The 27,540-nt window shown below is 41.1% G+C and overlaps 1 long non-coding RNA gene across 1 annotated transcript; it reads right to left on the reverse strand.

Annotated features, from left to right (window-relative positions):
• Positions 1–218: 218 nt before the first annotated feature.
• Positions 219–2,546, reverse strand: LOC309689309. The gene is made up of 5 exons (XR_014271330.1): positions 2,457–2,546; positions 2,114–2,290; positions 1,817–1,924; positions 1,491–1,698; positions 219–1,301 (listed from the first exon to the last, which is right to left on the reverse strand). It is a non-coding gene; the product is annotated as an uncharacterized lncRNA (long non-coding RNA).
• Between the last annotated feature and the right edge of the window lie 24,994 nt (positions 2,547–27,540).

The following is a 27,540-nucleotide window of genomic DNA, read 5'->3' on the forward strand; positions in this document are numbered from 1 at the left end:
TGTTTGTGAGGTAGGAACGGTTCAGGTACTCGTGTGTGAAGTGTTCGTAACACGGTTTACACACACATTTATGCACAGCTGTTTATAAATGAGGCCCATTCTTCATTATGTAGCACATCAATAACCACAGAAGTGTGTATAGAGAGAGAAGACTCGAATATGAAACATATTAGAAAACAAGGTACCACTTTACAATAAGGCTCCCCTTATAGATGCTAATAAATAGTTTATAGCTATATTATTAATTAATCTGTAAATGCTTTATAAACCATTATTAATGGTTTATTATGCATTAGTTAAGGGTGAGAAAGAGGAAAAAAACTGACCGGTTTCTTGCCAAATAGTGAGCCAAATGTGTTCACCTATATATTTCATCTAGAGTTGCTATATTAAACATTTCAGACTAAGTTACTATCCTGTAAGCACAATCAGCATTTGTAAACATATTTTTTATCATATAAAATTGTACTTCAGAAATGCATTATAAATATCCACAACTATCAATCGGAGCTTTGTTGTAAAGTGTAAAGCATAACACCATTTATTAATGACTACTAAACATTTATAAATGACAAAAGATAGCTTTGTCGTAAAGTTTAAAACATGTCAACATTTATTAATCACTAATAAACATTTATAAATGACAAAAGTGAGTCTTAAATGTATAATGTCACCATTTATAACACTTAGACCTAAATTACAATCAGTGCTTGAAATAACATTTAACTACTGTCAAAAATGGCAATGTATTGTAAGAGTAACACATGTAACATTAAATGTGTTTTTTAAAACACCAAACAGTCACCCACTCCAAAAAAAGTTCATGCCAGACTGGTTCAAACTGGAAATATTTTTTGTATGTCCTTAAATAAGCGTCCCAGTGGTCCATCAGGGTGTCGCGAACCAAGCCAAGATGACCACTCAAGAACCATCAGGTGTTCCTCCAGCAACTTCTCAGTGCGATTTCCTCTTAGTCTACGGACATGTCCTTTGATGGTCATCCAAGCCCTTTCGATATGCTGTGTATGACTGCCAGATTGAGGATCTACAAACCACCTGCTGTGATTTACAGTGTAATGTCTGTACCCTATGTTTGTCAAAACATTCTTGTAGGCTCTCCACTCATCACTGATAATGGCACTACCCAACTTAACATGCTGTCTGATCAGAGGAACAAGGTGGCGCCTTGATCGTTTTTCAACAAGTTTTAACACGAGCCTTCGCCTTTTGTCTTTAATTCCCATCATTCCAAATACCCATTTCTTCCTTTTCCATGCATTTCCAAAGCGTCCACGTGCATACTGAAAACAAAAAGAATAAAATTAAACAGAATTAAAATTAAAAAGAATAAAATTAAATATCTACAAAGAAACATTCAAAAAGATGGTTGCTTCTACTAATTTTTTTTACTTATGGTAAAGGTTTCCATGTTTAGAGGACACAGTCAGATCTGCATTGATTCTAACAAACCTGTCTGAGAGTTTACCAACCTTTCGCTGATGACGGAGACAGCTTTCATCTATAACCACAAATTCTCTGTCACCACCAAGACGGTGTCCATTGTTTATTCTGTGTCTTTTAATTGCACGTATACAAACATGTCGAATGTGTCTTGCCATGCTACTTAGTGTTCTGGAGCTGCCAGCCACTTCATCATCGATCATATCTATTTGTCTGAGCCTGAGCCCTTGTGAAAATCTGTGATAGAAAATGAGGCAATTATTACTTACTGAGGCCCTAATTTTATTTCACAAGTCTCGTATTGGTGTTCAATTATGAAAGGTGCATTGTTATTAATGTCTACATCTACATATACCTGTAAATGAACTTCATCCAACTGAAAAGAGATGTTTTTGATTTCTCAAAGAGGGAGCTAGTTCTAATTGTTCTGGAAACTTTCCTATGACTTGCTCTTTTGCAGCACCTGAGAACATATCAATGAGTTAAGTAAAGAAATGGACCCTTAAACAAGAGCATTAATTGAAAAGATAATCACAAAATTAAGTATGAAGAAAATAATAATGAAAAGAGGTTAATGCTCCCTCTTGCATTGATAACCGAAATATTTTGTTATATTTTCTACATGCACTACATTATCATGCATTATACATACCACATATATTGGTCTTTCTTCACCACGGAAATCATTTTCATCTTATGGTGACAAACAGGACATCTAAGCTTCTTTTTTAGCAGGTGTTTCTTCTGCAGCCATTTAATGAGCCTTAGTGCCTTATATTTAGTTTGCGCGCCAGAATAGAAGGAAAACAATCTCATTCCCAAAGACATTCTGGTGGAAAAAAATGAGTAATTTATTTTATTATCACCTCGAAACACCGTAAAATACTCTATGGGAGTCTAGTGCAAATCGGTTCAGAGTTAAAGAACTTCACATGCTATATAAAACAAGCCCTATAATCAAAAATAGTCCCACGCAAAAAAGAGGATTGTCTCACCTGTTATAATGTATCTCCGACTTTGTTATGTAGATCTAACCCGCTGGATTCATGCTAAAAAAATATGTTCTGCTGCCAAAGGGAGGGAAAACAAATTTAATTTAAACGCAGAGGAGCTTATACAACCATCCAATCACAGTTAACTTTATTAAGGAAAGCCCCTCCTCTCAGAGCGCGACAGGCAGTGGAGCGCTCTGGAAGGTCAAGCCAAAGGGGCACGAACAGACACACTGAAGGCGCTCGTTCAAGTTGCTGCGCCATGGATGGAGCAGAAGATAAAAATTTGTGTGCGTCTGCGACTTACACAGTTAGCACACGTTCGAAGAGATACAAAAAGCAGAGACTGGATGATCTAGATTGCACTAAGCCAACGACGTCAGCAGTTAGACATGAAGGTGAGTATAATGCTAGCTAGCTAGCTACCGAGCCATTTGGCTGCTAGCTACAGTGGCTAACTAACATCACATAACATGTGAATAGCTATTGGTTATTCCAAACGATTTATATCACTTAGTTGTATATTTTTAGTTTTGTTTATGTGCATCATTAAATTTATATTAAACACCCTGGTAAGGCAGTACACAGAAGAATTATTTGCCTTGTTTTAGAAATGTCTGAACCACCACATGTGTATATAACATAATTTTTACAAAGTGGCTTTTTATAAATTCAAGTTGTAACCGTTTTTAATCAATATTTTATTTGAGTTTCCCAAGTTTAGATTATAAATTATTTTAGTGTTGTAATTTAATAATTGTTTGTTCTTTAGATTCTTCTTCTAATCCTGCCCCTACTGCAACTGCCCTTCTTAACAAGGAGCGAGAGAAACTGACTTTTCTTAAGGAGGAACTGGAGCGCGACACCCTGATGGACCACTGGGACGCTTATTTAAGGACATACAAAAAATATTTCCAGTTTGAACCAGTCTGGCATGAACTTTTTTTGGAGTGGGTGACTGTTTGGTGTTTTAAAAAACACATTTAATGTTACATGTGTTACTCTTACAATACATTGCCATTTTTGACAGTAGTTAAATGTTATTTCAAGCACTGATTGTAATTTAGGTCTAAGTGTTATAAATGGTGACATTATACATTTAAGACTCACTTTTGGCAATTATAAATGTTTATTAGTGATTAATGTTGACATGTTTTAAACTTTACGACAAAGCTATCTTTTGTCATTTATAAATGTTTAGTAGTCATTAATAAATGGTGTTATGCTTTACACTTTACAACAAAGCTCCGATTGATAGTTGTGGATATTTATAATGCATTTCTGAAGTACAATTTTATATGATAAAAAATATGTTTACAAATGCTGATTGTGCTTACAGGATAGTAACTTAGTCTAAAATGTTTAATATAGCAACTCTAGATGAAATATATAGGTGAACACATTTGGCTCACTATTTGGCAAGAAACCGGTCAGTTTTTTTCCTCTTTCTCACCCTTAACTAATGCATAATAAACCATTAATAATGGTTTATAAAGCATTTACAAATAATTAATAATATAGCTATAAACTATTTATTAGCATCTATAAGGGGAGCCTTATTGTAAAGTGGTACCGAAAAGAATTATCTTGCCTTTGCATTTGGTGCATGTTCTATGAGACGCAGTGCTTATAAAGAGGAGGATGTGAAAGAAAATTTAAAAAGAATAAAAAATAAAGATCAGTTGCATGATAAGAAAACATACACGTTCAGTTTGTTCAAAACCAGATGAATAATTAGGAAAAAGAGCCGTCTGAAAATTAGGACCCACTTTTTCCAAAATTCAGGTGCCAAAATCCAACTGACTCATTTCCAGTTAAGAAATGACTCGACTACATTAGACAGTTGTGCCAACCAACAATTTTAGGTCATTTTAAGCAAAAGTTAAAATCCTCGAGATGAAAAGGTTAAGAAGAAGTTCAGCAGGTAGTATTAACAACGTATCTTATGTGTGTAGCCATTTGGTTGAGCTGATTTCAGATTGTAATTATAGAGCTGCATTAAAAGTCACACCGTTGTGACCGTTTCCATATCGAATTTAATTACCATTCATCCAACACACGTGGAGGTATTTTCAGGTTCAGAATGACTTTAATCCCTGACGGTGCTTCTTTTGTGACAGCTGCTCAAATATTTTAAGTGGTGGAAGCCCTGAGCCTGGATTCTCACACAGCGACAGACTGCCGCGTGGCTGCTTTTCTTACCTCTGTCATAAATATTCTGTTTGCCAAAACCATCTGTAAGCTGATGATGTGACTTTGGAGCATTTCACTGAATGTATGTAACAATACATGTATAATGTGCACTCGACTGCACCGTGGGGCCTTTAGCTTGCTGTCCTGCAGCCTCACCTCGTGTGTGATGGCAGGAGGATATCGTCAGTCTGTAGAGACTGTGGTTTTTTCATCGTTTCATTTCATTCCTCTTCTTCCTGTTTGTGTCCTCTGTTGCTGATGTTCTGGTCATGATGCATTTCCCCTGTTTTTGGTCCTTGATTGAAAAAAAAACACGAGTCTCATGAAGAAGCATCCACTAAGGCCTTTATATATGTCTGTATATAAATCACAGCCTTCTTTACACTTTTACTACAAATCTTCACTTTAACCTCCTCGTAGCACCGTCAGAAGAAACATTAGTGTCTCTTCACAGGTGCCACACTGGGGCCGTGAGACATGAGAAAAGTCGTAAACCTCTGGTGACAATTTTTGACCCCAGTGTAATAATGGTAGAAGAACTCAGGCTACTCATTGCTTATTTTACACGCCTGGAAACTTACTACAGTAGGATTTGTTCAGCACTCTTCTAGTTCTGACCAGTAGAAGCTTTAACTGTGACATTTGCACCTGCAGCCAATACAATGACTAACTTAAAATGTTGAAATCGAATTAAAACATTAACATTTTTACCACGTATGTAGCCTTAGACACCCTGTAGTGCTTTTTCATACATTATATGTGCCTTTTTGTAATGGAGACCAGGAGTTCCATTAGCCTTTCTTGACTGACTGGTTGGGAATTAAAAACTATAATGAAGGAAATCACACATTGGTTGATAGTGAGTCTTTATTAGGGTTATTTGGGTTAATATTTAAGTGACTGCTCGTGAAAGGTGAAGAGCCCGGGGGACTGGCCATCCGACCTGTGTCGGGATGAGTTAGAGCTGTTCACGTTTAATCATTTGTTTGTAACTTAAATTATTTGGATATGTAAAAAGAGAAGTGGTGACAGCGCTCACCTTTCCTGGCTGCTTCTTTTGCAGGATGTGGAGCAGAAGAGTAAAAGCAGCTCAATCTCCTGCTTATGAGCTCCTGGAGCGAACCAGCGGCCAGGCTAGGGGGGTGTGGTTAAGGTGCTTTAATGTATATAGAAGTGTGTGAAGTCAATATTTTATTGACTTATTTATAGGATTGTTACAAATCGAATTATGTCTATGATGTGTTATATTGTGCTTGATGTTTTCTTATGGGGAGGTTTATGTTTTCGTTTAATTTGCTGACCCCCAGACTTGGTCTATTCCAGATGCTCACCTGAATCAGGTAGAGTATAAAAGGAAGCCTTTCCCCTTTAGAAGGTGGGGATTCTTTCCTGTGTCAACATGTGGGCTCGTTAATAAAGTCTAACATTTGATGGACACATTTTACTCCAGCCTCGAGCTATTTTATTGGAAGTGACCCACAGCCACAGGTACGCATAGTTAACTTGAGGTCTAGTAATTATGCCAGATGGATACACGTCTGTGGATTGTAGCGCAAGGATAGAAAAGCAAAAATAGATCTTTGCATTAATAAAAATAGGCTTTTCCTCTACTTTGGTCTTTCTCAGAGCCCAGAGAAAGAGTCAGGAGATCACTGAAGCAGAGAGTAGATATTCAGCCATCCTGGGTGATTAATGTAAACAGTCTGCACAGCTTTCACTGGGCTCTACAAACAGCTTTACAATATGTTTCTCATTCACGTACTCACCCCAAGCAACAATGACGGCAGAGCTGCCATGCGGCGTCTCGACTGAGGACACTTGGGTAAACGGAGAGGCCGGGTATCGAACCGCTCCGCCACCTGAACCCTGCCCCCCCCTACGGAATATCTTTACAAAATTTAAATTCATCAAACAGCAGTCGAGATATTTCAGCCCTGTCCAAATCACAATTATGCAGAAACAATCAACGAGCAATCAACTTTGTGCTCCTGTTTCTCATAAGAGCTCGGTCAAATTACACACTGTGATTTGTGCTTTCTGTCAAACATCCCCACACATTTCCCAGGATAGTAGAAGAATAGAAAATAAATGACAGTCATTAAGTATTAATTTGCAGGCTTGTATGAATTCTTGACATTTGCCTCGGGCAAATAAGGTGCAGTGCAGAAACAAATTAAGCCTCCCTGTTTATATACGTTTCTTACACGTAAAGCTTTAAAGCGCACATCCTGTGCTTTCTTCTCCAACATGAAAAGAATGTGTTCCTGTAGGTGGTGTTTACTCCATGTTCTCAAAGGACTTTATTCAAATGATCTTCGTGTGTTGCTTTCTTTGATCTCTGGAAGTAAAGTGGATTTTATTGTAGCATATTACACTACTCTTACTCGAACTCAAACAGCAAATATGATGATGGTAACCGCTGCAGTAGCCTTCCACGTGTAAAGTACTTATTTCTTTACCTTTAATTGCAAATTTCTGTTTGATGTGTTCCAAGAGCGTCCACTGGCATAACGGCTGCGCCTTCCCGCTTCATTGGACGCCCCCCACAGCTTAATAACACATAAGTGTCTTATATCCTCTACAGTTTTCTATTTTTGTTGCATCAGAGATAGCAACGTGAGCACGGAGGAGAGAAGCCACCTTTTGTAGTGGCAGATCGTCAGGAAGACAAGAGGTTCCCATCTTCCTCTTTCTCCTTCTCTTTTAGCTGGAGCTGATAGACCTGATTATATTTTCCATGCCAGGCCTCACACAGTTCCTTCGTGAAATGGGCGATCAAATCGAAAGCAAGTACATCAGTGCAGATATCAGATCAGCAGGAGATAACTTAAATAACTTGACAAAGATTAGACTTTGATTGGACACAGAGATTGTCTTATTGATCTCTGTGGCTCCATCAAACGTGATATGATCGTTACTTAAATGTATCCCATTAAACAACATTCAGGTCCTCACTCATTTTTCCAGTGATGCAGAATAACTAAATGCATTTCCTCCACAATCACGTGCATAAGTGCAGCTTTGATGCCCCTAAACCTGATTCATGTCTCTTCTTTTTGAATACTAAAAAAACATTAACAGGCACTAAAAGAAATCAATAATTTCCTTAACTTTTATTGCAGCACTGTGATTAAAAAGGCAGTTAGATCCAGCTGTTTTTGCAGAAGTGACAATTAAAAATCAAACAATTAAAATCTGATTGTTGTAAGTGCAGACTTTCACCTTCAATTCAAGCAGTTTAACAAAATAATTTGCTCAACTCTTTAGGAATTACAGACATTTTCACATTTTGTTATCCAACGTGCTAAACGGTCCTCTATAGGGTAAAGCAGCGGTGCCCAACCCCCGGGCCACGGGCCGGCTGTGAGTCGTTTGGTATCGGGCCGCGAGAGTTGAGGCTCGGCTGTGAAATTTTATCGTTGTTTTTTTAACTCAGTTTCTCTTTTCCTGTGTACAGGTTCTGGTTTTATTTTGTTGTATTTATAACAGGTAATCTGCGACACCTTAAAGGCCGGTCTGTGAAAATATTGTTGGACATGAACGGGTCTGTGGCGCATTTTTCTACTCTGCCTGAATACTTCATTCACCCAAGCACCTTTTTTCTTTGGGAAGTGCTTTCCTTTAGCGTTCTCACTCCAATAAACACCTTAGAAACTCTGTGTTTAGTATCTTACCCACACAGACTGGAGCAGTCAGGGATCAAACCGCCAGCCTTCCCGAGATACAGCCGCCCTACAGCCCAAAGCGTATGACCCGCGCTTAGTGGGAATTTCTACAACCCCCCCCCCCCCCCCCCCCAACAGTGGGGCTCAACAGGTTACCCACACCTCTCATCAAAAACACATCCTGGATAAAGGACAAACATCCACTCAGTGTGCCGTCTGTCCAGCTGTGGACATCTAAGGGCATCACAGACCTGTTATTATGCAGAAAGTGCATGATAATATTTACTGATGGAATTAGGAGAAATGTCTTGGAGGGACTGAATCTAGAGTTCCCAGAAGAACCCGTGCAGACACGAGGAGAACACGCAAACTTCACACAGACGGCAGGCTAATCGCACCAGCACCGCGCTGCTCCTGTACTCGTGTATTTCTAAACAAAATGAAATCTGATTCACCTGAAAATGGTCTGGAAGGACTTCAGTCGGGCCTTTAATTAAAACTGAAGCTTGTCAAAGGAGCTTGCAAAGAAAAGCGTCTGGACTTCTTTAAGTTGCTTGAAGACGTTTCAAGGTGGGAAACTGGGCGTGGGTTCACAAGCGCATGGCACAACACAGAAGAGCCACCTCCACAGGACAAGACTCAGCAGTCCATCTGCATCTTAAGGATAAAGGTCACTCTTTCGAGGATGCCAATGTTCACATTTTGGACAGAGAGGACAGATGGTTTGAAAGAGGAGTGAAAGAAGCATCTATGTCCACTGTGAGCGACCATCTTTGAACAGAGGCGGTGGTTTACGACACCAACTCTCTGCCATCTATAATCCAGTTTTGAGATCCTTCCCAGACGCCTTAACGCCCACTCACATCCTGGGCCATCTGACCTCAGGAATTTGCATGATAAGGTGGGGCCAGGTTTCACAATGAACACACCCGAAACTCTGGCTGATTGGGACCCACGCCCAGTTTCCCACCTTGGCTCAGGCGATTAGAGGATCATCAGGGGGTCCTTTTGTCCCTCTGTGGGGGGTCACTCCCACTAGGTTTATATCTGGGACTCTCCACCATTTGACCTTAGAACTGAAGAAGCTTCTCGGATGAGAGGTGAAACGTCTTCAAGCAACTTAAAGAAGTCCAGACGCTTTTCTTTGCAAGCTCCTTTGACTACGATGACCCGGATGTCTGAGAACCTTCACAGACAAAACTGAAGCTTATTTCTTCCCTAGTGCTGCTCATGTAAATGATCTGAATGTCCACCACTGTGCATTCCAGGAAAATCCCAGAATCCGTGCTGCACAGCAAAATCATACACATCACAGTTGGAGCACTAACCCGGGGAGCCGAACGGTTGCTGTTCTTCAGTGCTCATCTAACAGTCGATGCCACAGGTCATTAGCATTCACAGCAGCTCTCTGCTTCCCCCTTGCCATCAGTCCCACTTCATCAGTTAAACATCGAGCTCCTAACCCTGGCTTTGTTTGGTGGGAGCGTCCATGTCTGATAAGGGCCCCCCTGATACGTCTGACATCATTAATCACCGGCACCGTGGGAGGACAGTGGGCAGGTTGCAAGGAGCAAGTATCACCATCCTTCCCCACAGATCCATTTTAACGGTGCCGTGCTCCTAATTAATGGAGCCGGCCTCGTCTCTTCACACTTATGCCTCAAAATGCACGCGGCGAGGGATGTAAATGATGGTTTAAGATTTCTGCTCTCAGCTGGAGGGATAGCGTGAATCGACGCGGTGGCTGCGTGCTTCCGCTGTATGCCAGCGGAAAAAGAGTGGAGCCTCAGTGGACAGAAAACTGATATTCCCACATACTTGAAAGGTGTAACCACAAATGTCAGCGCCATCAATAACGCGACCTTGTTGGTGACCATTTTTCTTCCTCGCATTAAGCAGCGACGTGAAGGAGAGCCGTTAAAACAGTCAAAGTGGGAGAAAGATAAAACACGCAGATAGGAACTGCTGCTGGACCCAGTTTAATTCCTCATTACTGACGATGTGGTGCACTGGTTCACCGCTCAGAAAGCTTCACCTCACGTTTGCTGTCACAGCCGTGAGCGAGCCGGTTCTTAAGAGCCCAGACATGAGCTTAAAAAAGCAGATAATGTACAATCAAAAGAAAAACAATGCTTAATATGGTGATTTTCTTCTTCTTTGCAGTCTTTGTTATTTTTCTAAGTTTGAATCTGTATATTTGCATAGAGATAAAACTCCTGAGGGGAGGAGAAAAAACTGCAAAACACAGAGAAATGCAAATTACTTGTGTTCAGGTGAGACTATTAAAAAAAGGTGTTACATAACACATTTCATCAGGAAGCCAATACATAAACAAAGGAGCAAATAGAAAATGTGTGTATGAATGTGTTAGCGAGTGCAGCAAATTATGTTCCTCCCTTTAGCACTTTTGCTCTGAGTTAAGGCGTCCTATCTCCATACTAATGTCTCCGCTCCAATCTTAACCGCTCCTGTCACTGCTCAAATTAATGGTACTTAGTCATTACCCACACCTGAGGGTAAAAAAAAACATAAAAATAAAAGGTTACTCTGAAAAAGATGCTCTAGTCAGAACAAAATAAACCTCCTCATTAACTACTTAGAGCTTCCTGCTGCACACAGAGATTCCTTGTATTTTTATTGTTATTTTCTTCTCTCCTGAGTAGCGTACTGCAGAGAGCCTCTTTGCCAGGCTCAATATCACTGGCAGTAATACCACCTTTGAATCTAATAAACAGCCAATCACCATCATTCACATGGTACTACTTAGTCCCCTCAGAGATTTGCAATTGTACACTCCCAGCAACCAGGGAAAGTTCAGTCATTGCTGGCAGGGGTTAGCCCAATGACTGCAGTAAAAATAGCCCCAATCAAAGTACTTATAACACAATTATGCTATGTGGTGACCAAAAATAAGTTCATTTTTCAGTTCTCTTTATATATATATAAATCATTGGATTAAATTGCATTCCAGCAGCAACAGATTGGTTTTCACAGGCTTCAGAGGGCTACGGAAGAAAATGAAGGTGCCCGTAGAGGAAGGAGCGGCATCTACTTTATTTTGCTCTACAAAACAGCGCTATTGAACATTCCAGGTACCTGGCAAATTTGGTGTCAAGATGCATGAAAGCCTACCTTGAATTTCAAAAGAATCCTTTCTGAAAAGAACTGAGGCGAAAATCCAGTCAGTTTTCTTCCTTTATGGGAAGTTGGTTGCTGTGGACACGTTAAAATCAACTGTCCTTATATAGTGCTTATCTACTCTATTCACTCAAAGCTCCAGCTGTTCATAAAAGCACTTTAATCAGCGCCTTTTAACTTGACACTGAAATACTCACGCTACCAATTAATGTACTGGGAGCAACTCTGGGTTTGGTGTCTTGACGACCTGCCGTACCTTCTGAGCCACAGCAGCCCCAATGTTGAGAAGGTCACGCCTGGGGAGCCAGGACGTCTCTAAACCTGTCCTGGACATGGGACCCCTTTAGTCTTCCTGTGGGGGGGCTGTAGCTCAGGAGGTAGAGCAGGTCTACCACTAATGGGAATGTCGGTGATTTGAGCCCTTTCTGCTCTGGTCTGTATGGCCGAATATCCTTGGGCAAGATATTAAACTCAGACTGAATGAGACATGTTGAGTAGAGTGCTCTGAGTGCTTGAACAGAAAAGTGCTATATAAGAATCAGTCCATTTAGCATGCTTTGTGTGCAGTTGGCCTGTTGGTTGCTGCTTCCATGGACCAGCCTTAATGATTTGTGTTGACTCACGATTTATTGTTGGAATCTTAATCTTGTTTAAGTGTTTTTCCATTTCCCGAGCAGCTTCCCTTCTCTTGTGCTCCCTGATTCTCCAGTCTGTGTCTTACTTTTGTGCATGTGAGCGCACTTTTGGTCTCTCCTTCAGTTTACTTCCATGTTTATTTTGAAAGTTGCTTCCTAATGTAGCTGTGTGTGATTTTAATCCTCCCTTTGTTCCTTTCCTGCCCTTGTTATTGTTTTGATTGAGTTCACACATGCTTTGTTAATCCCCTCCCTGGTGTGTGCATATTTCTCTTTCAGTCTTTGTATTTCTCAAGCAGTTTTGCAATATGGTTGGCACATGGTGAAGCCATAACCACATAAATATCATCACTCGTGGTTTCCCAGCAGTGCTTTGCAATATAAAGAGATGACTGGTGCAGCTCACCTATCAGGGGGTTTATGATGTGGCGATTGCTATTTGCTGTTCTTAGACCGTAATATTCCTAAAGAACAGCAAAATGAACTAAAAGTGGAAAGAAATGTCCAGAAACTCAGATCTGCAAATTTTGTCTGCAGTGTTGCAAAGGTTACTTTTAAAATGTATCCCACTACAGATTACAGATTACATGCCCCAAAATGTATTTTGTAAAGTATTCTGTTACGTTACTCAATGAGGGTAACGTATTCTGAATACTTTGGATTACTTGATATATTATCAAGCTTTTTACAACTACATGAATGTGATTTATTACTATTACTGAAGGTTACTCTCCATACCGATACAACCTAGAGTTTTAAACCTTAATATAAATGAGTAACAGTAGGTGGACATTAGGTAAGGCTGCACTTTTTTGCAGCGATCTCGTATATGAAACAGGTCCGCGGCTCCGAACCGTAGTAAAGGGACCTCTGGCTAATACGTCGGGTTCGTGTCGGCTCGTAGCTGAAAACTAGCTTTACTTTGTTGTCTGGGTCAACTTTGCAGCGAGAGACAGAGAGAGGCGTTGAAAGGCTGCTCCAATAGAAAACAGGAACACAGAGTACAGCCGAGTTTTAACAGCTTACTTACAGCTGGGCTCGTCAGGCTCTCTGTTTAGCTGCAGTGGTTATTATTATATTTACATGCTTCCAGCTCCCGTTTCTGCTCGGGGCTGATTGCCGACACCACGCTAACCCCTCTCTGTCCTCTCTCCTCTTGCTACCACCAAATATTACCTGCTACACTCCAGTTCAACTCCCTAGTCTCCGTTTCCACCCTCGAGTCGCCGCGTCCCCTCGTGGTTTGCATTTAGCCAAATAAACCTTGTAAAAGTCTTTTGCTGCCTCTGTGCTGCACTTGGGTTCAGTTTTGTTTCTGGCCTTTGGCCTGTTGTGAAAAAAAGTTCTTAATTTTTCAATTTCTACTGTTTTTTTTTCGTCTGCCCGTTCGTTTTTTATATCGAATGGTTCCACAGTTTATGAAAAAAACTGGATATTTTCTATGAATTAAGAAGAGTTTCTGTTTTATAATTAGAGGATGTTCCTGCGAGAATGTTTATTATATTTTTATATTTACAGTTTAAGTCGTGCTGACAGATTTCTTCTCATTTACTCCAGCAGCATGTATCATGTAATAAACTGAGAGAAACTGTTAAAACTGTGTTTCTTTATCTCACATTAAGATATTGCAGTGATTCAATGTGTCGTTATCTGACAGATATCAGAGTTTATGTGGCTCTCGATGTAAAAGGAGTTTGACATAACTGGCCTAGATAAATCTATTTTATTAAAATGTAGGTTTCAGCATAATGATAGCATGTTGGCACAGTGGTTAGCACTGATCCTGGGTTTGAATCTACCACCCAGGTGGGAGTGAATATGAATAGTTGTCTGTCTGTTGGTATTACAACGTGTTTCGGGGTTTGCCCACCTGGATATCCTGGATGGATGCATGGATCTATTCCAGCACACATTTTAAACTTGTGCTTGAGTTTTATGCACATTTGCATTCATCTCCATGTCATAACAAATGAATTTTAAAAAGCTTGACTTGGGTCAACTTCTTAAAATAAAGTGTCATAAATACATCATGTGAAAGCCAAAAACACACTGCCGTAAAGTTTGAGTTTGACTTTGAGCATTAAGCTGACAGTAGCTCAGCTTACAGTCAGGTTGTGTTATCATACATTGATATACGCAGAGTGCTGACCCACTGAGTGCTGCGCTGTAAGATCAGCTTGTATGTTGGATCAAACTGCACTGATTTGACGTTGTGCATTAGAAAAGCTTTTCCCTCCGTCTGTCAATCTAAACGACTCCACTCCCGAATGCAGCAGCTTGTTAAAACCTCAACTTGAGATTTAAGTGGGGCACAATGGATCTATACGTACCTGGGCATGTACCTGGGGTCTAGCTATGCAGTTGCTCCTGCTCAGAAGAGCATGAAGTGTGTTGTAGGATCTAATTGGAAAAAGGAGACCACACCTGAATCACCAGAGTGCTCTAGCAAAGAGAATACAACCCAATTTTAGCCCTCTTTTTTCTCACACTGTTGGATGATAGGACACTCAGACTAGACTCGAGAAGAGTGTTCTGTGTGTGTGTGTGTGTGTGTGTGTGTGTGTGTGTGTGTGTGTGTGTGTGTGTGTGTGTGTGTGTGTGTGTGTGGGCATGCCTGTGTGTGAAACTGTGGAGGTTCTGAAAACCTTTTGAAAGCACCTCCAGCAGTATAAGTAATACTGAATTAGCATATTTATATTTTTATGCTGTAACCCAAACCTAAACATCTCTTTCAGCCTGTGCTCATGGACACAAACTTTAAGCACTTTTTTTAATGCTATTTTCTGCTCCTTAATTAGCTGCTGTGGAAAGTTGGCCCTCTCTCACCTCTCTATTAAGAGACCCTGTGCTCTCCAGGGTTGGAAAAGCATAGAGTTGACAACCAAAACGTTCAGCTTCTGTGTGTGTATCTGTGGAGGCGTGTGTGTCCGTGTCAGATTAAAGTAGAAAGTGATGAAACGATTCCTTTCTGTTGGTAAGCACGCAGAGAGAAAACAGGCAGCGGGATCCTTGACACCCGAAACCCATGCGCCGGGTCCCACCACAGGAGGGCACTGCATCGAGTGTGAGTAATTACATGTGTGAGTACTTTGCTGCCCTGTAGCTTCTAAGAATCCCCGTCATAATTATCTCCCCACACAGAGCTGCACAGTCTCTCAGGCACACACTGCAAAACCACACTCTCATATTGTTCCAATATGTCTCTCAGGCGTGCTAATTATGGGAATCGAGAATTGATTTTCGTGTGCTGTAACATCCTTGTGGGTTGCGCTCGTGTTTTAACAAATGGGATGAGTTTCTGTGGGTTAAAAGGCTGCGATAGCCACAGTATACACAGTGAACATACTGGTCCATTAATCTTCTGCAGTCCTCAACAACAACAAACTCTGAACGAGGACAGGATGCGGTCCGAGTCCGTCCTCCCGTATTGGAAAGTCATATTTGCTGACGCACAAACGCAGCCCAATCATTTACAGCACAACAACCAAACCAGCCGTCTCAGGTACACTTAAACAACTGAGTCGTGCCCACGCCTCCTGGTCCCCCAGCTGCACCACCCCCGCACAATCCATAATGAGATTCCTGGCTGTTTTGCCATTGATACTCCATGATGAACTTTAATGAGATGCTTTGGAAAAGATGAGCTCAAATCAGCACTTTTCCTTGGAGTGCAGGCGCCAGCTCAGAGGAAGAAGAAGTGGAAAAAAAGAAGCTTTTGCCAAGGGGTGGTGGCGGTGAGGGGGGGCAGCATCGATCCATATGCATTGTCTCATTAATTTCGCCAGAGGTGTGGATTCCTCGTGATCAATATCCAGCGACTGCATCTTTATTCTTCTGTGTAACCTATTACTGTCTGTGAAATGCAAGGCCCGGACAACAATTAGAGCTGTGGAGCAGGCAAGGCCAATCAATAGCATAGATGTATGATCTGTAAAGAAGGAAGCAATAACTAGTCAAAGGTACAGGGTGAATTCTTCCAAGGCTAAAGGCTAATTTGGTTGAGTGACTCCACCTCAGTCAATGGCCACCATGCTTCTCCAGAGCTCAGCCTTAATAAGAAGAGGGACCTTCAAGACTTTTTACAATACAGCTCTGGGTTCCAGGGTCCTTTCCATCAATCTGCTGTGATGAAAGCAATGATGTCTTCACTTCTTTGCCTTTTGCACAAAGCTCTGGACTACTAAAGGGCTCATAGACACTATAGGTATAAATACGACTGAGAAATATATGGAGGCCATGAAAACTACAGTATAATGTGTACATTAAAAAGAGGAAGGTTTAAGGTGTTGCGGATAAATACAACAAAATAAAACAGGTACCGGTACCAAAAAAAGAAGATTTATTCATAACACACAGGAAAAGACCCAGGGAAACCCAGTTAACAATAAAATAAATAAATAAATAATGATAAAAAACATGAATTTCACACCCGAGCCTCAACTCTCGCAGCCTGGTACCAAACAACTCACGGACCTGTACCGGTCCATGGCCCAGGGGTTGGGACCGCTGCTATAGAAGTCTGCAATAAGAGGGCGTCTGTTGTGAGCTCTGTTTATGGCCTTAGTTCAGTAGTTTGGCTAATATCAGAAAAAAGCCTGTTTTGGCCAATAAGTGCACACTTTCTTGCTCCTTGTTAGGTCAGTTTTTTGGAAATGAAATGCTCATCTCGATCATGATAGCTAAAGCCATCTTTTATACTGTGTATAGGATCACGGTAAAGAAACTGGAGTGAACAGCAAGATGCAAATACATTAGGAATAGAAGAGAAGTCGAATGCTTATCTGTTATATATAGAGAACTTAAATAGTGCATTTTATAGCTAGCGGCGCATCACTGAGCACGGCTCATTTCCAAGTTAGTGAACAGCTCTCTGAAGATGGTGTAAGTATATTTGTTCTATATTTGTTCTGCTAGCAAGAAAATAGCAAAAGAATGCTATAACAGAAAACAGCCTTATATATAACGAAGCTGTATGCAGTTATGTGCACAGCTGTGCATGATTAATGTTAGCAGGTATGTTTGTAATGCTCAGTTGTGTGTACTATTGTAGAATACACACATGCACAGCTTCTCAGCTCCAAATGTCACTAATTTGCATATTCTGGTTGACTTCATTTTGAATGCCAGCAGCTTATTCTTACTTCTGATCGTCCAAGTCTGTTTCAAAACCATTTTTGAAAATGACTTCCTGTTCTTAAAAAGTTAGTCTGAGCTGTACTTCTAAAGTTTCGACCACCACTAGAATGCTAACATCCTAACTATGCTATTGGTGGCACTTGTAACAGTAGCAATGCTATCGCCCTCAGCTCAAGAGTCTTAAAATTGGTGTCAAGGAAGGCTGACTAATTATGATGTTGATTATATGAATAATGATGACATTAGAGAGGTGATTAGGACAGGAGCATCATCATGGTTTTCTAAGCAACGATTTCAATGTTTTGATGCAATCGGGGTTGCCAGGCTGGGGGCTGATGACAGGCGTGCAGCTGCAGAGAAAGATGACGTCCTTGCGTAGCTCAAAGCTTCCTCGCCCAGCTGTATTTTCATATCAGCAGTACAGCGGCTGTTAGCATATTAGGCTGTCCTTTTCTGCCAGTTCCTGCCATGGTTTACAAGTAAATGGAATGACTATAAATCACCGGTAAATCACACAGCAGAACTAAGATTATGTTGAGAATAATAACATAGCTATAAATCTTCCATGGTGCTGACTGGACTGGACAAAAACACAAGTTTATTCTGGGGGTTTGTAATATAATTTCCAATTCAGATTAGCCTGACATTGATGGATTGCATCATTCTCTCAAAATGCAAACGGACTTTTTTTTTGTTGACAGGCTGACAATTTGACGTTATTTTATTGTGTGGGTGGGCTGCTTCATCAGTGGTTTGTGGGAATAAAAATCAACTCAGATTGTCAGATTTTCAAATTTTTATTAAGTCTGAGTGAAAAAGTTTGGAGGGCAAACTTTGCTGTTTGCTATTTCCACGTCGCATAGAGTGACTCATCCCGTGGCTCGGGCGGTAGCGGGGATGCAGCTTATAGATATTGGTGAACTCTATGTCTAACAGCTTCCTTGCTGTCTTTTTCAGAGTGCAGAGGCACTTACTGGAGAACAGTGATGGCTGTTGGTCATTTGTGTATGGATTTCACTGCCACGTTTGAGAAGTTGCGGCTCTCAGGTATTCACTGCAGCATGAAAAGCAATAAATAGCAAAGCTATCTCACTGTTAAAGTCCACTTAGCTCCTGAGGGCCCGGTGCTCTATATGTAAATGAGAGTGCCTTGTAACAAGCACGTCGTCACGCACACACACATTGAAATCCTAGCTGAAGAACGCACGCACATGCACGCGCGTCTACCAAGTGACTATGACAGTGCTCTGCCTTAGATGAAAACAAAATACTCGTGAAGTTCTTTCCTCCAGCAGGCTGGACGCGAGGTGACTGCGTCGTCCTCCACCATTCAAGTGCTTTTCTCTTGTTTTCCTTTTCCTCGCACTTCACACTGACTCAGAAACAATCGAATTAGACATTGTGTTTGCCAGGCTGTTAACATCCTGAAAATCACCAGGTGGTTTGGATCTGTTTTTGCTCTGCCTCACACGCGCTTATTCAAAGCGAGCCTTTAAGCTTTCCATCACAATATTGGGACAAGAGATGAAAGCCAGAACCTTTGTTTGTTCGACCCCACCCCTCCGAGGTTTACCACTGACCTGAGAAAGTCTGAAGGTAATGCCAGTTAATCAAATACATCAGTCAGAGTGAAGAGAACGGCAGCGATGACCCCGGTCCGGCTCTCACCGCTGTGGCGTCTTCATGACAGGAAGGGTCGAACCGCAAGCAAAAACAAACTTCAAAAATGAGTGGGTATTTAATTAACCATGACAACATAGTTTGGCTTAACGAGCATTTCTTCCCCGACTAAAGTCTGCCATCCATTCTCTTGAGCTTCTCACAGTTCCTCAGGGCAACTCAACATATTTGCCAGCTAGCCACTAAAATGAGTGGGAAGCTTGCCAAAGCTTTGTAAATATACATGAAGATGAAACAGCTCTGCCAACTTCCTTCTGGTACACTGGGAATGAAGCTCTAATGAAGTATATTTCATGCTAACTTTTTGTAATGGAGCCTTTCTGTCCTGAATGACACACATTTGCACAGCTGCCCAACATGTGTTTGACCTCTGAATAATGCTTTACTTCAAGACTTTTTATGATATCCAGTAAGAATAACGACAGTGAGTCACGAGCCAGACTGGTGTAACACATTTAATAGCAAGGCCTGGCTAAAGCCTGTTTATGAGGCCCAAAATCATATACATCAGTTTAACTCCTGTGTGAGCTACACTCTTTTATTTTCTCGTGATGGTGGCATTAATAGTAGCATTAAAATGTGTTTTTTCCACCGTGGTTTGGTTACAGCTCCTCAGTGGGGTTGCTGTGGTGAGCATCCATCACCCTCCAACAGGCTGCTCTCTTCTCTCTCCATCAGGAATCACAGAGTGACACCTCGTTAATCCAACCGTGAAGATTTGCAAAGCAACTTGTGGATATTTTTACTGTAGTTTATATAATGCACGGGTCACTGTATACGTGGCAGTACAGAAGTACACAACCAAGTACTTCAGTGAGCCGTAGTCACTGTAGTGAATATCCTGCACATATGTAAGATAAGATAAGATAAGATAAGATAGAACTTTATTAATCCCTCGGGTGGGTTCCTCTGGGAAATTCGACTTCCAAAAAAAGCACAGCAACGACCAAAGTTACAGTTACAGAACTGTTATATATATATATATATATATATATATACACACACACACACACACACACACACACACACACACACACACACACACACATATATAAATACAGAGACAAATATAAATAAAATATACAAAGGGGATAAATAGAATAAATAGGAATAAAAAATAAAAATACAAGTGAATTGCACATTTCAAGTATTGAGTCTATTGCACTGTTGACTATTTACAAAAAGTATTGCACAAGGTATTGTACAGTGAGGTGAAGAGGCACTACAGCTTAGTTGTTCCCCCCTCCTTTGTCCTCCTGTTTCCCCTCCCTCTCCCCTCCAGAGAGGAGTTAAACAGTCTGATGGCGTGTGGGACAAAGGAGTTTTTAAGTCTGTTAGTTCTTGTCTTGGGGAGAAGCAACCTGTCACTGAACAGACTCTTCTGATTGTTTATGGCCGTGTGCAGAGGATGCCCAGCATTGTTCATAATGTCCATCAGTTTCTTTAATGTCCTTTTCTCTGTAGGACACTGAATCCTGCGCACAGCTAACATGTAAAGTTTTTACTGGAACGTTTTAACAATTTGTCTCTTTTATATTCTCTGAGTATAACTGAAAGGGAAAGCAGGCGCCTCTTTTGTATCTACAGCAGTATTTAATATATCGCTTTGTAGCCCTGCATTTTTATTTATTTGGGTTTTTTGCATTTACCAGCTGCCTCGTCACAGTGAAACAAGTCGTCTTAGGATCCAGCACTTGCTGCTAGCCTGCTAATGCTACATGTCTATGTGACAGGATGATGGCTAGGCTAATAATGAGCTATATGGGGGCAGGGATAGCTCAGTAGGTAAAGTGGTCGCCCCATGATCGGAAGGTCGGCGGTTCGAATCCACTTAACGGCTACCCTGAGGTACCCCTGAGCAAGGTACCGTCCCTACACACTGCTCCCCGGGCGCCTGCTTAGTGGGCTGCCCACTGCTTCACTGAGTGAATGGGTCAAATGCAGAGAAAAACAAGTAATTTCCCCATGGGGATCAATAAAGTATCCATTATTATTATAAGGCTTTTGCTGGCTGTTTAATTACCATTTGTGACTGTTATACATTTTATATTGATAGTAATTATAATAACAATGATGATAGTAGTACTCAACAACATTACAAAATACTAAATACTTTACAAAACACACAAAAAAGGCAGAAATTATCTAAATGTAACTGAAAAATATTTAAAGGTTTATTGTAAGAACATTTCAGTTAATGGTGCAAATTCACATTTCATATATTTTTTATTTTGACAAATGTCAAATCTGAGGTTAAAAATGACAAATTGAAGTGTTGGAAATGTCAAGCTGCTGTTCACTGTTGGATATCCTCCAACTCCGCCTGCCACGAGGAACCCGTGAAGCTCTTTTCTGAAACTGAGCGGTTTCTGTCATATTTCAGCTTTGACTATAGAACACAGTGACTGGATGTGCATCAGACGTCAGTGGTCTCTGCTCATGCAGCTTTTACCTGTGCATATTGGTCCTCACAGAGGTCTTTGGTCCACCTCATCATCAGAGTGTAGGCTCCATAGCTCAGCGGTTAGAGCACTGGTCTTGTAAACCAGGGGTCGTGAGTTCGATCCTCACTGGGGCCTTACCTGTGTTACCTTATTAGCACAATTTCATTCTGATGTGCTAAAAAATGAAGTGTCTACTCACCATGCTCTTGGAGAAACGCCGAGACTTTCCTGATTGATGGCAAACCACTTCTTTATTGATCTATGCAGAGGTCTCAAAATCCCTCATTAATCGTGCAGGCGACGTCAAGTCTCGCCGTTATGGGAAAAATGGAGCATTTTGGACCCAGCGTGCATGCATCCCTTAGAATACACAGTGCCAACTTCTTTTACATACATGTAAACATTTTGCAAATTTCATAAATGTCCAGCTAATCAGTGAATGGTCGCCTGCCTCTGTGTTTTGGCCCTGCGACTGCACTAGTCCAGCGTGCACGCTAGCCTAAAGGCAGCTGGGAATTGGATAAGTGGAAGAAAACGAATGGATGGAACAAACCCAGGAGGACTTTAACGTTTTGTGATCCCATCTTGGCACCGCTGCCAAGTTTATGGCAACTGATTGTCCAATAGTCTCGAAGCCGACACACAAGTAAAAGAGTCCTTACACTTGTTATAGATGTAGCCATAAATTCTGTGTGGAAATGTGTTACAGTGTAACAAGAGTCAATTAAAATCAGATTTTTTGTTGTTATCATCCCCATTCCCAAAGCCTGTAGCTATTATGCAGTGAAAACATATATTTGCAACTTTTGTTGAACAGGTGAAGCACACTCTGCAGTATTTCAAGGGCAGCCACTTGGCACTGACAATGCATGCTGGGTCTCACCTAGAAGGCAAAGTACCCGAACAGCAACATATTTTTTTAATCAAGGACCAACAGCATGAATTCATTTCAAAAGCCCAATCCTTACAGTGTTAGCTTAGACTCCACTCCTTGTTCTTCCACGGCACAGATCATTAAAATATGCTTAAATGTCTGTGGTTTAAAAAAAAGAAAGAAAGTAAGAAGGGGAAAAACTGCCCTGAGAAGTAAAGTGAGTGACTGTGAATCACTCTTAGATCTTATTTCCCTTAGCTGAGTTGTTCATGTTAAAGTTGTTTTATTTATAAAAGCATTCCAGCTGAAGCCTTTCATGCTACCTTAGATTCACTGCAGGCTTAAGAGTCAGACTGAAGCAAGCTAGCTTCAGAGACAACATCGTTTTTTTTCACCTTTTTGTTGGGAAGAAAGGGTACAAAAATAGTTTCATACAAGCGTAATATCCAATGTGACAGGCTTTAGCGCGGGTGAGCAATTTCGGAGCAAGTTACCCGCCCCTGTCTGTCTATTTCTGTGCCGTAAAGCACTGCGAGCAATCGTAACCCATGCCCAGCTCGATCATAAATGAAAGTGACTTTGAGAGCAAACAAACAAACAGAGCTTAAGTGAATCAGTTAGGCAGAAAGAGGCATGTGGCAGGCAGGCAGGTGATGGATGGTGGCGCTTAGGAGCCGTGACTTTTGGGTAAGTGACAATGACACACATAAAGGCCACCATTACCCATTTTAAGATGCGGTTAAAATCCTTATCGACCCGCCCGCCTCACTTGCCAATATGCCAGAGCATCACGCCAGCTGGAGCTAGATGGCAGGCGGGGAGTGATTTGCATTGACGAGATCTACCCCATCCCCACTTTATAACACTTGCACACACTCTTTATAGACAAGTTTCCTTATGTGAGCAGGGTTTCAAACCCAAAAGAGAAAAGCACCCATAGTAGCAAATTATTGATGGATTCCAAATGCTGCACTTTGCAATTCGTCACAAATGCACTTCAGAGTAAAAGTGTGCTGCAGAGTCAAATTAATACCTTGACACCAATTTGGTTGAGGACACTTTCTTCCACATTTCCTAATGCTGCCAAGTGACTCTCACATGTGCTGAATAATTGCATGAAATTACAGCTTCTTCCACACTTTTCAAATGTGCACACATGCCAAAATCAAACCTCGTGTGATGCATCAATAGGCCTACATCAAGCAGCAAATGGCTTTTTTGTTCTTCCATGTTAAAAAGCACATCTGTTCACGTAGCTCGCGTCCATCAAACTGGTGATTCTTTCAGTCGGACATGCACAGACACACCTGTCCTATATTTTCACACGACACTTTGGGAAGTCTTCCTATTTGCCTCAGAATTGTAGCTGGAGCAGTGTATGAGACATGAAAGAGAAAAATTCAACTCGTTTTTCCCCATTTCTGAAAACAGTCTTAAAGCTACAAATTCGGGATGAAGGTGGGCCGTGTGTCCCTGCCTTCATGAGCGCTCTAAACACTATGTTTCTGACCTAAAAACTGTTTCGAGTAAACTCACATGCTGTTTACTCAATAATCAGGCAATTTTTGTTTTTCACTCTTGAAAGCTACTGGAACAGTAGCAGAAGCTCGGGGCTCAAAATATGACACAAAGTAAGTGCTGGTTTGAAAACTGCACATGTGGTGTCGGTGTAAGCATGTATATAAATGTTGTATTAGGTGTTTTTTGTTTGTTTTCTGTAGACGAGTAGTCGGAAGAGTTGGATTTGGATTACATATGAAAAATTTAATTACACCTAGTGTGGATCAGGTAAGATAAAAAGTAGACTACTTAACCTTATATAATTATTTTGTCTTGATAAAGTGGAACCAAGCCTGTGAGCATGTGACGCACTTCACTAACCACATGGAATAAACACAAACTCCTGGTTTGAAGGTTTCATTCAAGGTGTCATCGCCACAGGTAGGCATGAAACGTCCACTTCTAGCTAGCTGCAAAGTCCTTGTAAACTGGCTAAAGTTTGATGTTAGGCAAGTTACTTCATCAAGTGATAACCACGTGTTACATAGCACCTACATGTTTTGCCCTCTGCTAATAACTGGGAAAATTGCATGTTTAATAAGAGTGCTGTTATCCATCAAGGGTAGCTAATACTGTTGTTCTGTAAAAGAGAAAGTAGAATGAAAATGTTGCCATCAGTAACAAGTCCGTCGTTAAACAAGTGCCAGTACCTGCCAAGATGTGTGCTTTATGATTTGGTATTATATCAGTGTCTAAAGGCTTATGTACACATGCTTTGTTGCCATAGAAAAAATAAATTATTGGTCTACAAAAGCACTTCTGGTCACTCTCATTGATTTTCCTTCCATCAGTCTATCCACTTTTTCCACCGTTCGGGTCAAAGGGCAGCATTGTGTACACTTATGTAGACAAAGGACAAGTTCACCCTGCCGAGGAAAGGATTATCAGGGTCCCACTCTGGAGCCAGGCCTGGAGCCCCAGCCCAGTCCCATGGGCTGACTGAGCCTCCTGTTGGGCCCATCCCATGCTGGAGGGGCTGCACGGGTTTGTTGTTGTGGGTTGGGTGGCAGTCAGGGGCGGGAGCCTTTACTGAGATCCTGCTTCCATACAAAGTTTAGATGTAACATTACAATCAGATAAATGATAATTGCTAAAGATTACTTCTAATAGCCTGAGGCTTTTTTGAGTGTTGAGTGTTTTCATGTTTTGCTTTTACGAGAGAAAAAGCTCAGTTCACAAAGTTCACAGAAGTCAGGAAAAGTCTCTGTATGATCAGAGCTGTCTTGTATTTTGTGCCAGTGAGGTAAACGTCTGTCAGTAGTTATGTTTTGGTCAAACGTCGTAATTTCAGTCCCAAGCTCTTGAGTGAAACCATACTGTTTTTGTCCTTATCTACAGTTTCCACTCTCTTACATTTATTCAGTATTTATGTGAGCTAAGTGCTCAGAACTTTAACTTTTTGAAATGAAAGCCATAAATTCATCCTGCATAATGACGCCTTCAGTGTGAATGTCTGCGTTAACAATACAGTAGCTGAGTCCAAAAAGTATTTTCAACTATTCATACTTTGATTTGTGTAAAGGCGTTAAGGCTTCAAGGATTTATCTGTGTTTAACTAACATCACCTCTATATCACCAGATATAATTTATTCTACCAGAGTTAATGGACGTGTTGAGGTAAACAGCAGAATTCATTCAAAATATTGTAATCATTTCATCTGCTGCTTGATAATAATTTTGCATAATATTATTTGCATATTATTCACATCTAGGCCCACTTTCAATTTACTGCAAATCTCCTCAGTTTAACCCTTTAAGTATGAACGTAAAGCGCTAAATGAAATTAAATCGCAGCGTTTAAAGTCACGTTTAAAGCGCCCTGAGAGATGCCTGCACATAGGAGTCATTTCGGCGTGAGGGAGACCGACTCCGAAGGCCCTCAGACAAGACCGAGGTGGAGATGAAATGGATAAAGACTATGAATAGAGATTCCATTTTCCCCAAGTTAGAGCATGACACACACAGATACAGGGCACTCACAGAAAATCCATAAATGCAAATGGGTGTTTCAGATGCACCGTGGTGGCTGCAGGACACGAGGAACTGCACATCAACAAGCTCGTTGGTTCATGAGGGGACGAGTGGGTGCTGCATTGATTCCTGGCAAACACCTTAAAGTTGATTTACTTATTCTTGGATGATATTTATTTATTTACTTGCTGCCTGTCGTGTCTTTTTTTTTTTGGTATTGTTCTGAACACTGAGTTAGGAGGTAGCCACACACTGAAGACAACAACTGTGGCTTTATTATCTCACATAGGTGCTTCAATTTTTTATCAGAACCGTTGGGAGGAAAAATATTACAACTCAAAATTAGATGACTCACCCACAACTGTCTCTCGTGTGACAGCAAATAATTCATCACAAATTGGAAGCGTTATTAGATAAATCCTCGATGTGTCTGACTGTGGGTGTAAGGGATGAAGTGGCAGTGCTGGATTCAAATCTTCAAATGTCAAGTAGCTGTTAATTATAAACTGTATATGACCTCTTTGTCTTTTGAAGCACATGGCCACTTTTTGTTTTTGCTTTTCATCCAATGCATCATCCTCACTTGAGACCCTTTTTCCAACTCCCCAAAGCTTAAATGCCGCGAACAGCCTCCCTAGAGCTTTGTGATAGACGAAAACCATGAGGCTGCTATGAATAGTCTTCTTTTTCTTTCTTCCCCCGAACAAGAACATGAGACACGACCGTCACAGTGCTGGGAGAAAATCTATACATGCAAATCATGGTGTGTTTATTGTGGTAGCTACCGAGCAAGAGGATCTCCATATCAAAGCACGATTAGCTAACCGGTTGATGCAGTTCAGTGGTTTTCAGATTGATTTCTGGAAAAAATGATCACCGTGGATGTTCTTGTTTCCAGGGTATCGTGTTTCCTACTCACAGAAAGCTTGCTAATATTTCCACACCCACACCATGTGTCGAGATACATGAGCTACCTGTCTGACACCGGCAGTCAGGAAAACAGTCACAAAACAACCCCGAGCGACAGTAAATGAATACATAAAAGACGTAAAACTAAAGTTATTTAACTGAAGACAAAGACTGGACATAAAAATATTTGTTTTTCAAAACTGCCAGAGAACAACAACATGTCACGATGTGCCGTAGGGCCCCAACAACCCCTGGCAGTAGAGGGTAATGTGCATATAGCCCATGAGGCAAAGCCCGGGGCAAAGAAGCTCACTGGATGCTACCAGAAGGTGTCAAGTAAGGTTATAAATGTCTGGCTCCTCCTTTCTTACCTCCTGTGGATTTTGTTGTATGAAAGGGTGAATGTGGCTTGTAGTGAAAAAGTGCTCAGTTAGAAATGCAAGGCACTATATGTAAGTACCGGTCTGATGAGGTGTCCCAGTAGGTGGGAGCTGCAACTATTTTTAAAGTTCATATTTGACCCCCTGGGTTAGCTCTGCCACTGTAGTAGTAAACAGACCTGAACCTGGCATTGGAGCTACAACATAAGAGTGAAAGTCACGAGGGAGATGTACTTAGTCTTTATCACACACTGACTCATGTTTTATCAGATGGAAACACTATCAAATAGCTTAGCAGAGCCCTGTGGAGCTTCTGATTTACACCAGTGAAATAAACGGTATCTTTTCAAATACGTGAAAGACAACAGGCCGTGTGATTCAAGTCCTGCTCTGCTAGCAGATACATTCGAGTGCTGCTCTTGGTCCACAGCACTGCTTACAAGTCAGGCCTCAAGGCCTCAAGGTTTACCAGCAGAAGGTTGCATGAACATTCATTGTAAAA

This window comes from Aulonocara stuartgranti (assembly GCF_965226115.1).
Source record: "Aulonocara stuartgranti genome assembly, chromosome: 15".
NCBI classification, from domain to species: Eukaryota; Metazoa; Chordata; class Actinopteri; order Cichliformes; family Cichlidae; genus Aulonocara; species Aulonocara stuartgranti.